Raw genomic sequence first — 16,921 nt, 5'->3', positions numbered from 1 at the left:
TGCACTGAGTGTTATACCTTCAAGAAGATTAAAAGCATTCGCCCTGCTCGTAAAGTTGTTGGAAAACAATTAGTGCCATCACATGTATATGCGACGACAATGCAAGCCTACGTCTGTCCAAAAAGAATAAAATGTCTACACGTGTGTATCTGATAACAGTTATGATAGATATACATACAAATGAGTGCAGCACTGCACAATCCGTATCAGTCCCCTGTTATAAGATCCATGTTGTGAAAACAGAGGTCAAGTGTGGTTGTATCGCGCTGAACTAGCTTGTTAGTTAGTTGTACAGCGCGCTAGTGGCGAATCTCACGGCATAAATAGTTTCTACTGCAACTAAGCACTTCCCTGGACAAGTACCGTGTGTCTTCTGTCAATATGAAAGTCACAAACATGTTTCGTGTACAAGTAAGTTTGAATACAAATAAGTTATTAATTATTTGGACGTTAAACTTTGTATATTATTTGCTATCCTCTGTGTATTTGATTACATAACGATATGTCCAAGTGATATATACACAAGACTCCTCGTCAATTCTTTATAATATAGCGTTTTTGCATTTATACAACCGAAGTGAATGCCACTTATACAAATTTAATGAATATAAATAAAGTCATTTGACAGGTATTTAGCCTTCCGATCATATGTTAGTTTGGTTATTTAAACACATATGTGAATGAAAAGGCCAAATACAAAATAATTGAATCGTAAAACGTAAGGGCTCTGTGGTGTAATGGTAGCACATTCACCCGGCAAGTGAGAGATCCGGGTTCGAGTCCTGGCGGAACAAGTACTTTTTGTGATTCAATGTTTATGAAATTAAATTTTATGTGTGTGTGTGTGTGTGTGTGTGTGTGTGTGTGTGTGTGTGTGTGTGTGTGTGTGAACATTTTTTAAAATTTTCCGTTATAATCATGTAGTCGTCTATTACTATACTTAATTGTATAAATAAGTACGAGTTTTCATGTACAACGTGAAAATATTGAAATACTTTGTGTAAGTTACATGTGATTGTGTTTATGTTTCTTGCATTGTTTAAATAAATATTGAAACATTTTCCTGTTTTTCTTGAAAAAGTTGTTCGAAACGAAATATAGAGGTTTTTTAACAAATAATTTGTTGTTCTTCTAACTTTTATTGATATACAAATCTAAATATCTGGAAGTTGAGAATGAAGACTACGTCGCCAAATCCTGTGTCACTACACAAGACTTAGAAACTCGAGGTCTTTAAATGCCACATTCCCGCTGTGTCGAGTGGCCACCCCATACAGTAAAACTGTAGTACTGTATTGGGTATACAGTAAAGCCGATCGGCTTGGCTGAATGCCATACTTTTAATAAAAATGTATTAGTATCTGTAAAGATATCAACGGAAGAAAATATTTTTTTAGCATCTGCATTAGTTGTTTGTTATTATTGGTGCGTTTTAAGTATAGTTTCTATTGTTCTATGTCTATATCCCGGTACAGTGCAGTTCCACAATACGGAAAGGTCACGGTACGCGTCGATCACATGTAAGACGTTTTCGTTACGCCACTTCATAATCTCTACGCCTTGGTCCTCTACACTGTCACTCACAGAACTAAGTGCTCGTTATAATTTGAACCGTCATGCGCTCGAGACTTTCTGAGATCAGCATTAGGAGGACTATTGACATCCGTATATCAGTTTAGCAATATCGGACTGGCATTACTGTATCAGACGGATGTGAGTGACTACTAGATTACGTCATATACCAAAGTGAACGTTTTTATCGATTTTGTCAGATTACACAGTGTACAGTTTAAGTGTCACACAACGTGTTTTTGTGTCGTATTGTTAACATTAGTTGTAATTACAATGGACATTTTTAGCGAGTTAAAAAACAATCTTTCATATTTTTTAATTATATTCGTAACGTAAAATTAAACTTTATTGTTATTTAAGTACAGCTCTCGTGCTCTTTGCATTTATTTTTTGGTTCTGTAAATAAATTTGTTTCAACTAAACAATCTTTTACTGCTATAAAAAATATTAACTATCACTATTTCTACTTAGATATTAGCTTCATAATGGCTAGCTGAAGATGTCTGTTGAACTGTATTGCAAAATACGTGTTTAATAATTCTATAAGGTGAGGAATATAGTTTGAAAATTGTATACTTATAATTGAAATGTTTTATTTACAAAGTTTAAATTTTAATTAATTCTCCAGTATGTATTTATCATTATTAATATTCTAAGATTACAATTAATTATATTATTTTAAAATTACAGTTGGACAGTTTCATAACTTATTTTAATAGTGTAATACATTTGAAATCCAACTAAATTGATTATTTAGAAATTATCAATTTAGACTGTTATAAAACTGCAGCTGAAGTTTGTATAACGTTCAAAGAGACGTTCGCCAACGGCAGGGATTATGTGACACAAACGGACTACAGTGGCTCTAGTGGCTTGTGTAACAACAATAAAACACGTTATCTACACAGTAGAGATAGCCAGTTTTGACGCTAGTAACGTGGTGCTTAAACTTTGCTGATAAAAGCTGCAACCATTTGTGTTGACGACCTTACTCAACTGCCACAAGAAACGTTTACAAACGGCAGGGATAATGTAACACAAACTGACTACAGTGGCTCTAGTGGCTTGTGTAAGAACAATAAAACACGTTAGCTACACAGTAGAGGTAGTCGGGTTTGACGCTAGTAACGTGGTACTTGAACTTTGCTGATAAAAGCCGCAACCATTTGTGTTGTTGACCTTACTCAACTGCCACAAGAAACGTTTACAAACGGCAGGGATTATGTGACACAAACTGACTACAGTGGCTCTAGTGGCTTGTGTAAGAACAATAAAACACGTTAGCTACACAGTAGAGATAGTCGGGTTTTGACGCTAGTAACGTGGTACTTGAACTTTGCTGATAAAAGCCGCAAACATTTGTGTTGTCGACCTTACTCAACTGCCATAAGAAACGTTTACAAACGCAGGGATTATGTGACACAAACGGACTACAGTTGCTTGTGTAACAACAATAAAACACGTTATCTACACAGTAGAGATAGTCGGGTTTTGACGCTAGTAACGTGGTACTTGAACTTTGCTGATAAAAGCTGCAACTATTTGTGTTGTCGACCTTACTCAACTGCCACAAGAAACGTTTACAAACGGCAGGGATTATGTGACACAAACGGACTACAGTGGCTCTAGTGGCTTGTGTAACAACAATAAAACACGTTAGCTACACAGTAGAGATAGTCGGGTTTGACGCTAGTAACGTGGTACTTGAACTTTGCTGATAAAAGCCGCAACCATTTGTGTTGTCGACCTTACTCAACTGCCACAAGAAACGTTTACAAACGGCAGGGATTATGTGACACAAACTGACTACAGTGGCTCTAGTGGCTTGTGTAAGAACAATAAAACACGTTAGCTACACAGTAGAGATAGTCGGGTTTTGACGCTAGTAACGTGGTACTTGAACTTTGCTGATAAAAGCCGCAACCATTTGTGTTGTTGACCTTACTCAACTGCCACAAGAAACGTTTACAAACGGCAGGGATTATGTGACACAAACGGAATACAGTGGCTCTAGCGGCTTGTGTAAGAACAATAAAACACGTTAGCTACACAGTAGTTATGGTCGGGTTTGACGCTAGTAACGTGGTACTTGAACTTTGCTGATAAAAGCTGCAACCATTTGTGTTGTCGACCTTACTCAACTGCCACAAGAAACGTTTACAAACGGCAGGGATTATGTGACACAAACTGACTAAAGTGGCTCTAGCGGCTTGTGTAAGAACAATAAAACACGTTAGCTACACAGTAGTTATGGTCGGGTTTGACGCTAGTAACGTGGTACTTGAACTTTGCTGATAAAAGCCGCAACCATTTGTGTTGTCGACCTTACTCAACTGCCACAAGAAACGTTTACAAACGGCAGGGATTATGTGACACAAACTGACTAAAGTGGCTCTAGCGGCTTGTGTAAGAACAATAAAACACGTTAGCTACACAGTAGAGATAGTCGGGTTTGACGCTAGTAACGTGGTACTTGAACTTTGCTGATAAAAGCTGCAACTATTTGTGTTGTCGACCTTACTCAACTGCCACAAGAAACATGTACAAACAGCAAGGTTTATGTGACACAAACGGACTACAGTGGCTCTAGCGGCTTGTGTAACAACAATAAAACACGTTAGCTACACAGTAGAGATAGTCGGGTTTGACGCTAGTAACGTGGTACTTGAACTTTGCTGATAAAAGCCGCAACCATTTGTGTTGTCGACCTTACTCAACTGCCATAAGAAACGTTTACAAACGGCAGGGATTATGTGACACAAACGGACTACAGTGGCTCTAGCGGCTTGTGTAACAACAATAAAACACGTTAGCTACACAGTAGAGATAGTCGGGTTTGACGCTAGTAACGTGGTACTTGAACTTTGCTGATAAAAGCTGCAACTATTTGTGTTGTTGACGTTACACAACTACTACATCTGTTTGCGCATAAAGTCAACGGCCCCGTGGTATTCTCTAAACAGCTCATACAAGTTGTACCATTCTGTAAACATGTTATAGCATCATATGTTAAGTTATTACAATTAATGTTGTTTATACTAATTATTAATATTGATATTGATTTGTTAAATACTATTTGGTAAAATTCAGTAGTTTAGTATTAAAACCAGACAGTTGCTGTTTGGCGGACATTTATGTATTCATAGTATCCAAAAGTCACGATTTGTCGTAGTAAAGAGGTGCCCACCGACAACAGTGGTGTTTTTGTGGCTGGAGACGATTAAAATATTGAGAGTTTACAAAAAATGAAACTTTTTGTAAATACAATGTATATTTTATGATTACTAAGAATTGTGTTAGACTATTTACGAATCTAACGGTTTACATTGAATAGTTTATTCAACTCGTTTAATGATCGGAATAATTTTACAGTTACAACGACGTATAAAATTTCGTATTTTATCAATTTAATTACTATAGTTTTAAGTCCTTTTAAATACAAAAGATTCATACCTAAAATGTCAGGTATGTTTTTTCTAATTCTGAATGAAATCAGACTTTTAAATCAAAAGTGTTAGTTATACGCACGGCTACAATCGTTTTCTAAACTGTTGTAAACTAAGCACGGAGTGTTTAGTGCTGTTACTTCCTTTCGGTGATGTATAACACCTTTCATTCTGCGATATGCATTACAGTATATTATAAATCGTAGTGAGTAAGTATCTCTTACATTCTCAAACTAGCCTGTAATCGCATTAAATTAAACGTCAGTCGACTGTTTACTCGATGTCGGCCAGTTTGCGTAATTCCATTTAAAACCTTGTTATAGATTTTCTTTTTATGCGCTGTTTCTTTTTTTGATTGAAGTGGCAAGGTTTTATTAGTGAAGAGATTTTTAATTCTTTCACAAAGTTTTTGTTTGAAAAGCGCTTTCGCCGATTATTTCATCCTTAGCGAATTAACCTATGATGCCCTAACCGGTGAAAGCGCTTCCTCACTGCGGATTTTCATTACAGACCCGACTAAACTGTCAGCCGAAGAAAAGGTTGTGTGCCTAAGGCAGTACCGGTTTTCCTTCTCCATCCGATCAAATTGTCGATAGAGAAAAACACGCGTAGTTATTTTACTCTAGCTGTTATATGCTACACTGTAAAACGTATTTTTATCCAGAACAACTATGTAAAACGAAAATAGTAAGGCAAATGGATAAATTTCTACGCTAAGGTGAGATGGATGTTAAAGATCAAAAGCACCACAGTGTTGTGTGTGCCAGGAAATTTAGTAATCACGCAAAAATACTAGTAAGAAAGAGTATAATAAATTAATTACTGCTATCAAATAACTAAGGTCCTCCATTGTTTACAGGAAACTATTTGGAAAACATTTATTATTTTCCAAACTAATTTAAAACTAGCTTGCGTTATAATGAAGGTGTGAATAAAGAATGCTGATTCATTCCTTTTTATTCAGTAGTAAGAGCCATAAGTAACGATTTCCTGAGTGCAGAGGATTCAATGCTCAGAATCTAGTGTCAAAATTAAATTTTCATGTAAAAAGTAGTGTTTTTTTAGTTTTATCGCAATTGTCTCTTTCTAACGTAAATTAAAAATGTTGAATACCACACATTGGCAACAACACCATCGCCTTAGCTGTTTTATTTGTTTATCCTACCTGCAAATTTGAGCAATGGATTGATTAATGGAAAATAACTATAGGAATGGAGTACTCGAATATACATTAACGTATTGTACAATAAGTTATTCTGGAAACTTTCGATGCGGTTTTTAACCATTGTCTTTTATACGATAACCGAACATTCAATCGATAAATCTCTATCACTGAGTTCAGTCACTCACTCTTGTTACTCAACTAGATTCTTTCTTTTGCAACGTGTGAATTCGTAAGAGTTGTAAAGAAAAAGGTGTCGGTCCTATTTCTGGTTTACGATTCTTATAAATAATTCCAGTGAAAGACACTGCCGATTCCACTGAACTGTGTCATAAATAAGAACCGAACTATGAGTGCTACCGTATGAATACCGCAGGAGAGAGGAGGGAACAGTAAGAAAGCTCGAGCCAAGTAAGGCAGAGCTGCATACCGCTACACGATTAGCATGCGATGGCGCGGCGTGTCGGTGGTGCACGTCACACGGGTCAATGGTAAGAGTCCGGGTCCGTGGGGAACACTTTCCGCGATTTCCCCGGGGTTGCTAGAATATAAAATGGTTTTAGAAGGGTAGTGGCTGTATCTCACGCTGCGCTGCTGGTTTACTGCGGCCTGCATTTCGTCTCCTCCGTATCATTCCATATTTGACTTCCTTGAGATCTCACTTGTTTTGTATGTAAAAGTTGGGAAATCGCGGGGGAAATATCTTAACACCGCCCAGCTTTAGTTTGTTTAAATACATAGAGATGCAGTACGCTTTTCGAATTTCTAATCGGACAGTGTTTTGGATATTTATTTCAAAATTTTTAGTAAAAAGAAAATAGATGGTGCGTCGCCCTGTAATAAGTAATAAATCTGATTTTAAAAACTGCATCCTGGAACGGTAGCAAATGCTGGAATAGTGAGTATACGATGTATATCTGTTAAACACGTTTTGAATGGCTGTACAACACTTTATATGGAGAAATCTTGTGGTTGGGACTTTTCGCATTTCTTGCAGTTTTGAACATTTATGTCAGCAGAAAATTGTTTCTTTTTCTGTTTAAATCTTGACAAAATTAAAAATGTATTAGTGTTTCACCTTACGCGGTTCTAAAAATAATTCAAATTTATTTTTGGATTTACATCTGAAAAAAAAAAATAGTTTTTGGAATTCAGTGCATTACAATTTTAAAACAGTGCAAACACATACATTATTGGAGTAAACAGTAAATTTAGTACAACAGATATTTCTATTAATGCCACAATATAAATTTAGTGTAAAAAACGTTTTCGCACGTTAGGGCATCGTCAGTTAATGCATTAAAGTAATTGTTTTACATTTTATTTTGGTTATGTTAATTTAGAGAAAGGGCATTTTACTGAAATTCGCATTTCTTCTACAAAAAACACACATAAAAAAGACACACCACAAACGGTTGAAGTCAATTGTATTTTTAAGGATTAGCGTTTTGTTTTAATTGAGCCAAATTTGAAAATGGCTTCTTTTAATGTAGAACAATTACTTGAATGTCAGTTGTGTCAAAAATTCTAAGTTAAACCGTAGCTCCTTTCCAGGACCGTACTCAGACCGGGTTTTTCGGACAATTTTACGGGGGTCCCGATACACGTCCATTTGAAAGGACCGTGTCGACGGACGCGATGGCGGGACCCGCCGAATAACTTTTCTAGGGCCCGCCAAAGCTGAGTACGGCTCACACATGTCCAACATCTAGTTTTAGCAGGTCTTGACGTTTAGTTACAGACAGATGTATACAGATATTGTGTACCTGTGCGTGCGGCATCGATGACCACTGAAGTACTAATCGTTCTGCTTACAATTGAGACATACCATTCGTATTGTAGCAGCAAGTGGCTCTAGCATCTCGCCGATGTTTTCAGAAAGAAGTTCCATTCTCACCCCTCCCATGAGAAGGTTGCGGATTCAGTCCGTCTGCATCGATTTAACAATTGTTTGTGGCCGTCTGCCCTATTCTTAATTTAATCGGCCTATATCGCGACTGTATTTATTGTTGGTATGAGCAGATGAATTAAATGGACGCGTGGTATCAAATAACAGAAAACAGTACAATCAGGTAAATTTTAGTTCCCGCGTGCCTTTTAAATAGAGACCTTTATTTCAACCGCAACTGTACTTCAGCATCCGAAGAAGCGTTCACCACATGCAGTCTGCGGTGATTATGGCAAGCAAGACAAGGCACTTGACGATAAGTGCTGTACTACAAGCCAGCTGGTTAAGTGCCGTACTCACGTCTAGGCATTCAGCCTATGTGGCTGTCGGGGTAGCCATAGAAAATTCCTATAAAGTAGAATGTAAGTGCATTTTATATTTTAGAACGCATAAAAGAACTATTTAAAAATGTTTTCGTTGTGTAATTTGTATGTCAAGACATTTCATTATAGCCATTGTAAGCCATGTAAGGGTATTAATACTTAAATTTGAGTACATGCCTATACTATTATAGTGTAGCAGTAGAGTTCAGGTAATTTTTGGAGTATGCAATTAAAATTAAATGTACTTTTAAATTAAAGTAAAGTCAAGAGTATGCACATTGATCTAGTGCTATAACGCGTTTTTGAAAGGGATTGAAGTACAGTTAAATTGAAAGAGGAAGGTTATTGGTCACAGTGTTATAACATTAATTTTCTGAGTAATTGTTGGTCACCTATAATTGTGAGAAATATAAACGATATTTAAATAAGCAAACGTGACAAAAGTTGATAAGCCTCGCTCTTGCATGTTTCAGGGTATTCAATCAAATTTTTCTACTCTTTATTTGGGCACCGTCAGCTTTGTCCACGCAAAATAAAACGGACACCGTTGTAATTCTTGTCACATTTAATGCGAAAGAAAGTGAAACAAACTTATCTGGCTCAGCATGTACAGTGTACACCCTGTGCCAGTGTATGGAATATTTTCGCCACGGAAGGAAATGTACGGTAATGTGATGCAGGCAGGCTAGACATGTAACAGCATGGTGCACGGGCCCTGGACTTGATGGCTTGTGAACACGCTCTCCCTCCTCACCTTCTCATGTGAATGCGCCATTTTTATATTTTCTAGTAATAACGTGACATTACATATAAGTTCGAATTTTTACTTTTACTTACGGCACGAACATAGATTTACTAGTAGTACTTCACGATAATCATAGGTTTAATTTGTTTTCAACTCCAACGTTGGGTTTACTGCAACATTCGTCTTTGGCGTTGAAGTTCAGTTGGTTGTTTAGGAAGTTTTAACATTTGAACATGTAATATTTGAATGGTTGCTGAAACACTTCGCTCATATGTGAGACCATCAAATCTTTAATTGACGCTCAATAATAACTTAAGGAAAGTTGACTTGGAATACAGGAAAACAAAACGTAAAACCTCTGTATCCATTTTCGGAATATTCAGCTAATAGTGATATATAACAAAACTAACGTATTTGTTATATCGATCGTCATCCAAATACGGGAAGAATGGAAGCGAACCTAGTTTGTACAAACATTAAATGCAGTTAATAAATTGGAATATGGTCAGAGTTAATTTTTGCTACACGGTACTGAAAGTATCGTTTTTCATTTATGATAATCAGCAAACGAGTATTAGCGAACACAACGGGTACTGCTTAAACGTCTATACTGAAAACCCGTGTATATCCTGTTGCCATTCAATTCTAACAATATCAGATCAAAACTAAAATAATATACTAATTTTAGAATAAGTTATTTTGTGTTATATCGCTTTGTTTACATATTTTATAAAATCAAAGTTTTATTTAATACATTATTTCAGCAATTTGTATCTTTTCAATGTCCTCAGAAGTACGTTCCACAGGGCATTAATAAAGACTGAAGTTTAATTATATAATGTTACCGCATTGTTTGTAACAGGGTGTCACCAAATCAGTGATATAAAAATTTTCCCAAATTAATATAATGGTTTATAATTCTATGTAGGGCAATAAAAAAGTTCTGTGTAACACAAAAAGGATTTTTGTGTACGTTCCCCCTACTTTTCTTCCGCTACAGTTTCTCAATACTCGAGATTCAGGGGTTTAAATATTCAGTTTAACCTATTTAACTAATTTGGCTGGAGGTACAAGAGGCCAATATTCGTTAGTCGGCGGGTCTCCGATACTGAACCAATTAACCTACTTAGCCGAACTCACAGTAAAAGTTAATGAAACAGCTCGACTCCCGAGATTAACCGCTGATACTAACAGTCCTCACTCAAACGTTAGCCAGTACATGTCAAGTGTGTGCATACCAGTTCCGGTCTCACATTATCCGATTTACATGTTAACCGGAACAGTTCAGTTCGGTGATAATTGATTGTTTTTCAGATGCGTGGTTTATTGGTGACGGACATATTTGCATAAGTTTGTGACCGCTACCTCTGACTGTCGCTAGAGTTGCCATTATTTAGTTTGCCCTACTATAAATGTCATTCAATGAGATTTGGTTAAACGTTAGCGAATAATTTTACATTGGCCTTATGGGTAACCATGATAAAAAAGAGAACATCATTGACATTTAGAACTAATTTTTTACATTTTAGTTAACAAGTTTAGGACCTGTCTCTCAGACACCTGACTCGGATTCTATACCTCAAACATTTCCAACAACATCTCAAAATCTTTATTGAACTTTTCCAATCATTTCTTCGTAGATTAAATGTATCGTATTCCACTCGTATTCCACACAATCAAAGTTATTAATTATCAGATCAGTTATTAACCTCAGTGAGACGTCTGTTTGAATTCTCTTTGATGTTTACTTTTGTAAGTTCTATTTGCAACCTAATAATAGTATATATCCTAGATAAATTCAAAATCTAAGTTTTGGCTTATTTGGAGTAAATGCTCAATGAATATTCCAAACGAATCGATTATTGATATTGTTCGTTTAATTATTTGTATTACTTGATGATACCTTCTGTTATCTTGTAACAGAATTGGGTCAGCAATATGCGATCCTCAGAAAATGGCACGTGCAAATTCCGTTTATTTCCAACTAACATTATCCATCGTAAAAAATGTCAATGAGAATCATATTTACCTATTTATTAACTTAAATAATTGTGCGACATACGATATTATATCTCCCAAATCCTGGATTTTGCAGTTCACAAAATCGCTGGAATAAACAGAAATTCAAGTCTTCTTTTCTGAGAAGTACTTGAATCAATGAAACATTTATAATATCATTACGAGAACATTCAAGCGGCCCCATGATGGCTGATCCAAAGAAATGTTCGAACGTTCTATCCCAGATGCTGTAGTATATCACTATCAGCACTTCTATTGCAGAACATTTTAGCACCAGATTTGTTTGCCTTAAATGTGTGATGGTTTAAAAAAAACTACAAACGGCATATAACTTTTAGAATAACTGGACCAATAGCGTAATTTGATACAGGCTGGAGTTTAATATATTTATGCGATTCATTAGTTAATGTACGTACTAATGTTACAAAATAATTACTGATAGTTAAGAATTTATCACATTAATGAGTAAAAATATTTTCAAAATATTAGGTGATCGATATACAAGGAGTAGGCCTAGTCAATGAAAAATTCCGATCAGGTAAGAATTTTGAATAAACAATATTATTTGAAACACAAATAAAATAAAGCAAAACTGCCGTTATCGAAAGTCTGGCGGACTTCCTGAGTTCGTGATCTAGACCACTAACCCCCGGAATGTAAAACAATTATTTGTACTAAAATCAATGCCATTCCATGTCCATAGAACATCTAAACCTTGCTAATCTTTGTCTACGTGAATTTAAGATTTGCATGTTAGATGATCGGGTAATATTTATGGTTCAAGACAGGTAGTTGAAATGTTTTGTCGTATTTTCATCCTTCTCTTTTACGTCCATACATTTCGTCTCTTTCAATTAGGAACTCTTAGGTAAATCAGTAGTATACTTAATACGGTTGTTATTTATTTTTATAAGTTTACTCGCTAAAACTGTAACGAGATTCCACCAAAGTCGCATGTGGTCACCGACCAAGAATATGTGAGAGGGACAAAGGGCGCCTGAGCCACGCGCTCGTCGACTAATTACAATGCCAGGCACTTGACGATAAGTGCTACACTCCAGGCAGGGTCGGGCAAGTGCCGCACTTACTTCTGTGCCTTCAGGTTCCACGGCTTTTTGTGCGCCTTAGAGGAAAGAAAATATTTCACATCTTGTATATTTAACAGTATTCTGTACAAGCTTAAACGCTAGATGAAATAATCTACACAACTGACGCGTTGTAGAGGAGGCCGTGACATGAAATTACGGCACGGTAAAGTTTACGCTACTTTCCAAAGTTCGTCCTGTAATTGTTGAACTTGTGTATCATAATTTGACAGTTACGTAAACCACTATTATGTACAATAGATATGAGTGTGTGTGTGTGTATGAGTGTGGGGGGGCTGGAATTTACGTGTATTTATACAATTTCAGTCAACAAACAGCCTTGCCCATAAATTAACCTCTGGGTCTGCTAGCGAGAAATCACCAGTAGTGCAGTATACGATACAGACCACTTTATATTCTTTATTGTGTTATGGTACAAATTTGCAATCAAAGTGTGTGCACTATCGTCATAAAGAGATGTGTTAGATTCAAGATCGTACATTTATAGTCGGATCGACTAGCTGTTGTTTCTCAGAACCATTTGAGGGTGTCGGTATGACGTGTTGAGTCTTAGTCACATCAGAGTTCAGGGTTCATGGAGCGAGGGAAACGTAGGCTACATAAATCGTCTTAGTAGAACATTAACACTTACAACTGGCGAGTTACAACTGCGTTAACGTAACTCTTTGTGATCTAAAGCTGTAACTTTCAGTCGTTAATAAAATACAGACATTACTACTTCTTTTGTTATGTATTAGTACCATGTAAAAATGTTATAATTTTTTACCTTTAATTTTAACAACTTTTTTACCCCAAAATCAGTAATATTTTCCTTGGACCAAGAGGAAGCTGTGTGCAAAATTTCAAGACACTAAGACATTTCTGTCAAAAGTGTATCGCACTGGAGAAAAGGGAAAGAAACAATGACACGGTCCTAAGGACCTGGCGGGTAAAATTTAACATAATCCATAAAAAAGTATATAAATTCTATACTGATAATTTAAAATACTTATAGTTCATATAATACGTCCTTGTTTTTCTCCCATACAAAACAACAATAGTAAATCTCAATATTTTAGACAGTTATGCTGTATTTAGCTATTGTATGTCTCGTTGCAAGTCATGATTTATTATGTGCAGGTATATGGTTTTTTATTTTCGTAATATGAGTATTCTTATTAGACGGATAAAGAATTTGTAATTGTACAAACAAAATCAAACGGTTTTATTAAATTTGTATTATGTAATGCATCACATGGATAATGTTTTTTAAAGGAGAAAACGATAACATGCCCTTTTAAGCCTTATTCTGACTGTCCTAATGGGCCAGTGGCCTGTGCGAGGATCTTATCAAACAGAATAAGGGGGAGAGTCGATACAGTACAAGGTCGATGGTACTGATAAAAAGTGCAAGGGTCATAGGCAGGATTCGAACCTGCGCTATCTCTAACTCAGACTCAAAGTCCAACGTCTTAGACCGCTCGGCCATCGGCACTCCCAAATAATAATACTATGCATTTATAAAAATACTAGTAATAACTGGATTAGTATGGATCATAATAACATCTCTGGCTAAAGGTGTGTGAACAGTGTTTTAAGAGGTTTGTTGTTGTCCGTACGTTACAGAGCTGTCAAACCGTTTCAGTAAAGCTGGTTCTTAAGTAGAGTACAACGTCAAAAATATAAACTGACAGGCCATGAATTCTTTAAAATGCAATATATGCTGGGAACATCAATGAAGATTATCCAACCAGAGTACAGACTACTTTAGTAGTGGGTGGGCGAGTGGGGGATGTGTGAATGGGGACAGCTGCATTGCGAGAGCGTCGAGACGCCGCCGCCGCCGCATCAGTAAATAAATACATAGACTGTACTTGGTCTGCCTCTGTCTGGGTTACATTCAAGCAGTGGTCTCATTCTAGTTACTGGCATCCACACATTGGATGTTGAATAATGTCTTAAGTACAACTCTGCCAATTGCTATCATCCTTAAGAACATTTGTTAGTAATTTCACGGGAAATGATTCCTAGAACCTGAAATGATTCAGAACAACCTTGGTATGGAGATCATACTTTTACTAACCTTGGATTGACCTATTCAATAACACTATAGACAGTCTCATTTATTAAAAGAATTCATGATTGCTCACATCGGTGTTCTCAACTGTATGATCATAAAAAGGGCGAACTTGAATATAAGGGAAGTTTATCCATAAACTCAGTTTAAAATCGTATTTTCGATGCAATTTGAATTTATGCTGTATTAGAATACGTAATGTATAATTAGTCAATATGTAATAAAAATATAAAATTGACCAATATATGACTATAAAAGGAATCATGGTCGTATGTGCACGCGAGTGAGTGTTATTTAATTTAAATATACTCCCTCATTAAATTAGTAATGAAAGATATTAGTAACAGAACAGTTTATGTACTAATTGATAAAATTATGGTTAAGGTGGTATAGTACAGTAAGATCGGTGTTGACCTAGAAGGTTTTTGTCATATCGGTGTTTGTCCAAACAGTAACATTTATCAATGTGTCTTTTCGGGATTAGTCTGGCGTCAAATTTCAGCTCAAATGAAAATATGAGGATTTAAGTAAATAGGCAATTTGCAGTGTTTAAACACATAGCCAGATTTTCCGTAAAAGCGATAGAGCAATTTTTCCTAAGAAGGTAATGTATCGTCAGCCGCTCTTGTTTGGGTAGTAATCGAAATGTGACTTGGTAGACAGGGTAGAAAATAGAAACAATATTTATTTATTAGGTAATATTTTTAACCAACCGCTACGTTGTATTATAGTTGTTGGCGGACGCTTTATAAAATACAGTACCTGTGTGTTACCTATTGATTTTTGTGTATCACTGAACTGTGGTGAATTTCCGAAAATCACGTTATCTTTAAGAACTTTCCATTGTCTAAAACAAATCTTAAACAATGAGGGAACAACACAAATACACATAGTTAACAATAATTATACTGTGGTATATAAGCAAGTTAGTTAACGAATCCAAGATTAGTAGATAATATTTAAAACAAAATGAGAATTTATTGTCAATCTACTTAATCAATAAGTGGAATGTATATTATTGCTAATGTACAAGCTTCATTTTACAGTCCGAATAAAGTGAATAGTCCATTAGAAGTTAACCTCTTCATGAGTGGATAGCGATAAAATGATAAGGCAACTCGTGAATCTTTTACATAATAGCGCTGTCCCACATAGACACGATACTACTGTATATGAACGATGGAAGCAGGACATCCTTGGATTATGGATCTGTCTTATGGATCTTACTCCTCCTACCATTGCCACTTCTGCCAGCATACTCCCTTCACCAATAATTTTATACTTCAGTTGTATTCAATTGTTAATTGTTGTATTCAGTTGTTAATGCACTCTCATTTGTGACTATTTATGGTTTTGTTTGTTAAGGGAACATTAAGTTGGATTATTTGTGTGCTCGCTTCAAATGAATAGCGATGAAGCCTGATAAAAAAATCAGTCAAATGCTATTAAAATAGGTGATCCCTGATGTCAGCTGCCTAGCGGTTTGATTAAACCTCACGATGTATTAAATAATCGTGATTTTAACATATATTTTATCAGAAAAATTATCTTTTGTACATTTTTTATTACTATTATAACATAAGGGATATAGGGTAGAACGCCCACAGTAAAAAAACGTTGATGTAACTTAAGTTGGTGTAGTTAAATTCATTTCGCGGCGAATAACTATCCCACACAATAGCAAATTTATATATATATATATATATATATATATATATATATATATATATATATATATATATATATATATATATATATCGTCCATTTACAATGTTTGGCTATCTGGACGTTTTTGTTTTTAGTTTTTTGTCCAAAGTATAATATTATCAAGCTATTTTTAATACCAAAAGCATTATTTTTATAAATTTATAAAATCAATAAAAATGTAACTTTTCAACAGTGAGCGATGGAATAACTACACAATGTTAAGTTAAATTATAGCAATAAACTAAATTTTACAGTTATAAAATTCATTTTCTAAGTTTGTTCCTGTACTTTTTTTTTAATTTAAAGAGCATAAAACCAATTTTGAAATTAATTAACATAAGTTTACTAATTGTTAAATAATTTTTGCAGCTAGTCTATATACCTACTTTTATCCAAAAAAATGAAGTAAAACAACAGTGTATCTCGCCCCATTATAACAAAAAATACAACTGGGGATATTCTAACAATATCTATAGAGTACGCGAATAAATAAAACAAGTAAAATACACAGTATTAATAACAAATGAGGTATCGTGACAAAAAATAGAAAGAATACTTCTTAACCATCAATATCTCCTAGCATGACAGGATGAAGTTTGGAGCGATTCAGCGTCTAGTGTTAGTGTTTGTACACTATACAGGCCGTGTCACAAACCTCGATTTATGATTTTATATTGATCTCGATTAAGGTCTTTAATCTTTAAAATATAGAAAAAAAGAATCACAGTTTTTAAATTCCGTTTTTAGCGTCTTCTATCTAACTTACTTAGTTCTAAAAAAATAAAATTGAATTTTAAACTGATATAACATGCATCCTGTAAGCTGTGAGATTTGTTA

At 35.3% G+C, this 16,921-nt stretch overlaps 1 protein-coding gene across 2 annotated transcripts in view; it reads left to right on the top strand.

Moving 5' to 3' along the window:
* Positions 1 to 16,921, top strand: part of LOC124362293 (solute carrier organic anion transporter family member 5A1) — a 129,301-nt gene that overhangs the window by 64,953 nt on the left and 47,427 nt on the right. The window contains exon 1 of one of the 2 annotated variants that reach the window (XM_046816669.1): positions 184 to 411. The exons of the other annotated variant lie outside the window; for it this stretch is intronic. The gene's annotated coding sequence lies outside the window, so the exon portion shown is untranslated. Of the gene's footprint in view, positions 1 to 183; positions 412 to 16,921 lie in introns of those variants that run through there. 2 annotated transcript variants of the gene reach the window in all.

The sequence above is a fragment of the Homalodisca vitripennis genome, chromosome 5 (genome assembly GCF_021130785.1).
Source record: "Homalodisca vitripennis isolate AUS2020 chromosome 5, UT_GWSS_2.1, whole genome shotgun sequence".
NCBI lineage: Eukaryota > Metazoa > Arthropoda > Insecta > Hemiptera > Cicadellidae > Homalodisca > Homalodisca vitripennis.
Note: the sequence above shows the minus strand (reverse complement) of the source record. Positions and strands in the feature narration are given on the sequence as shown.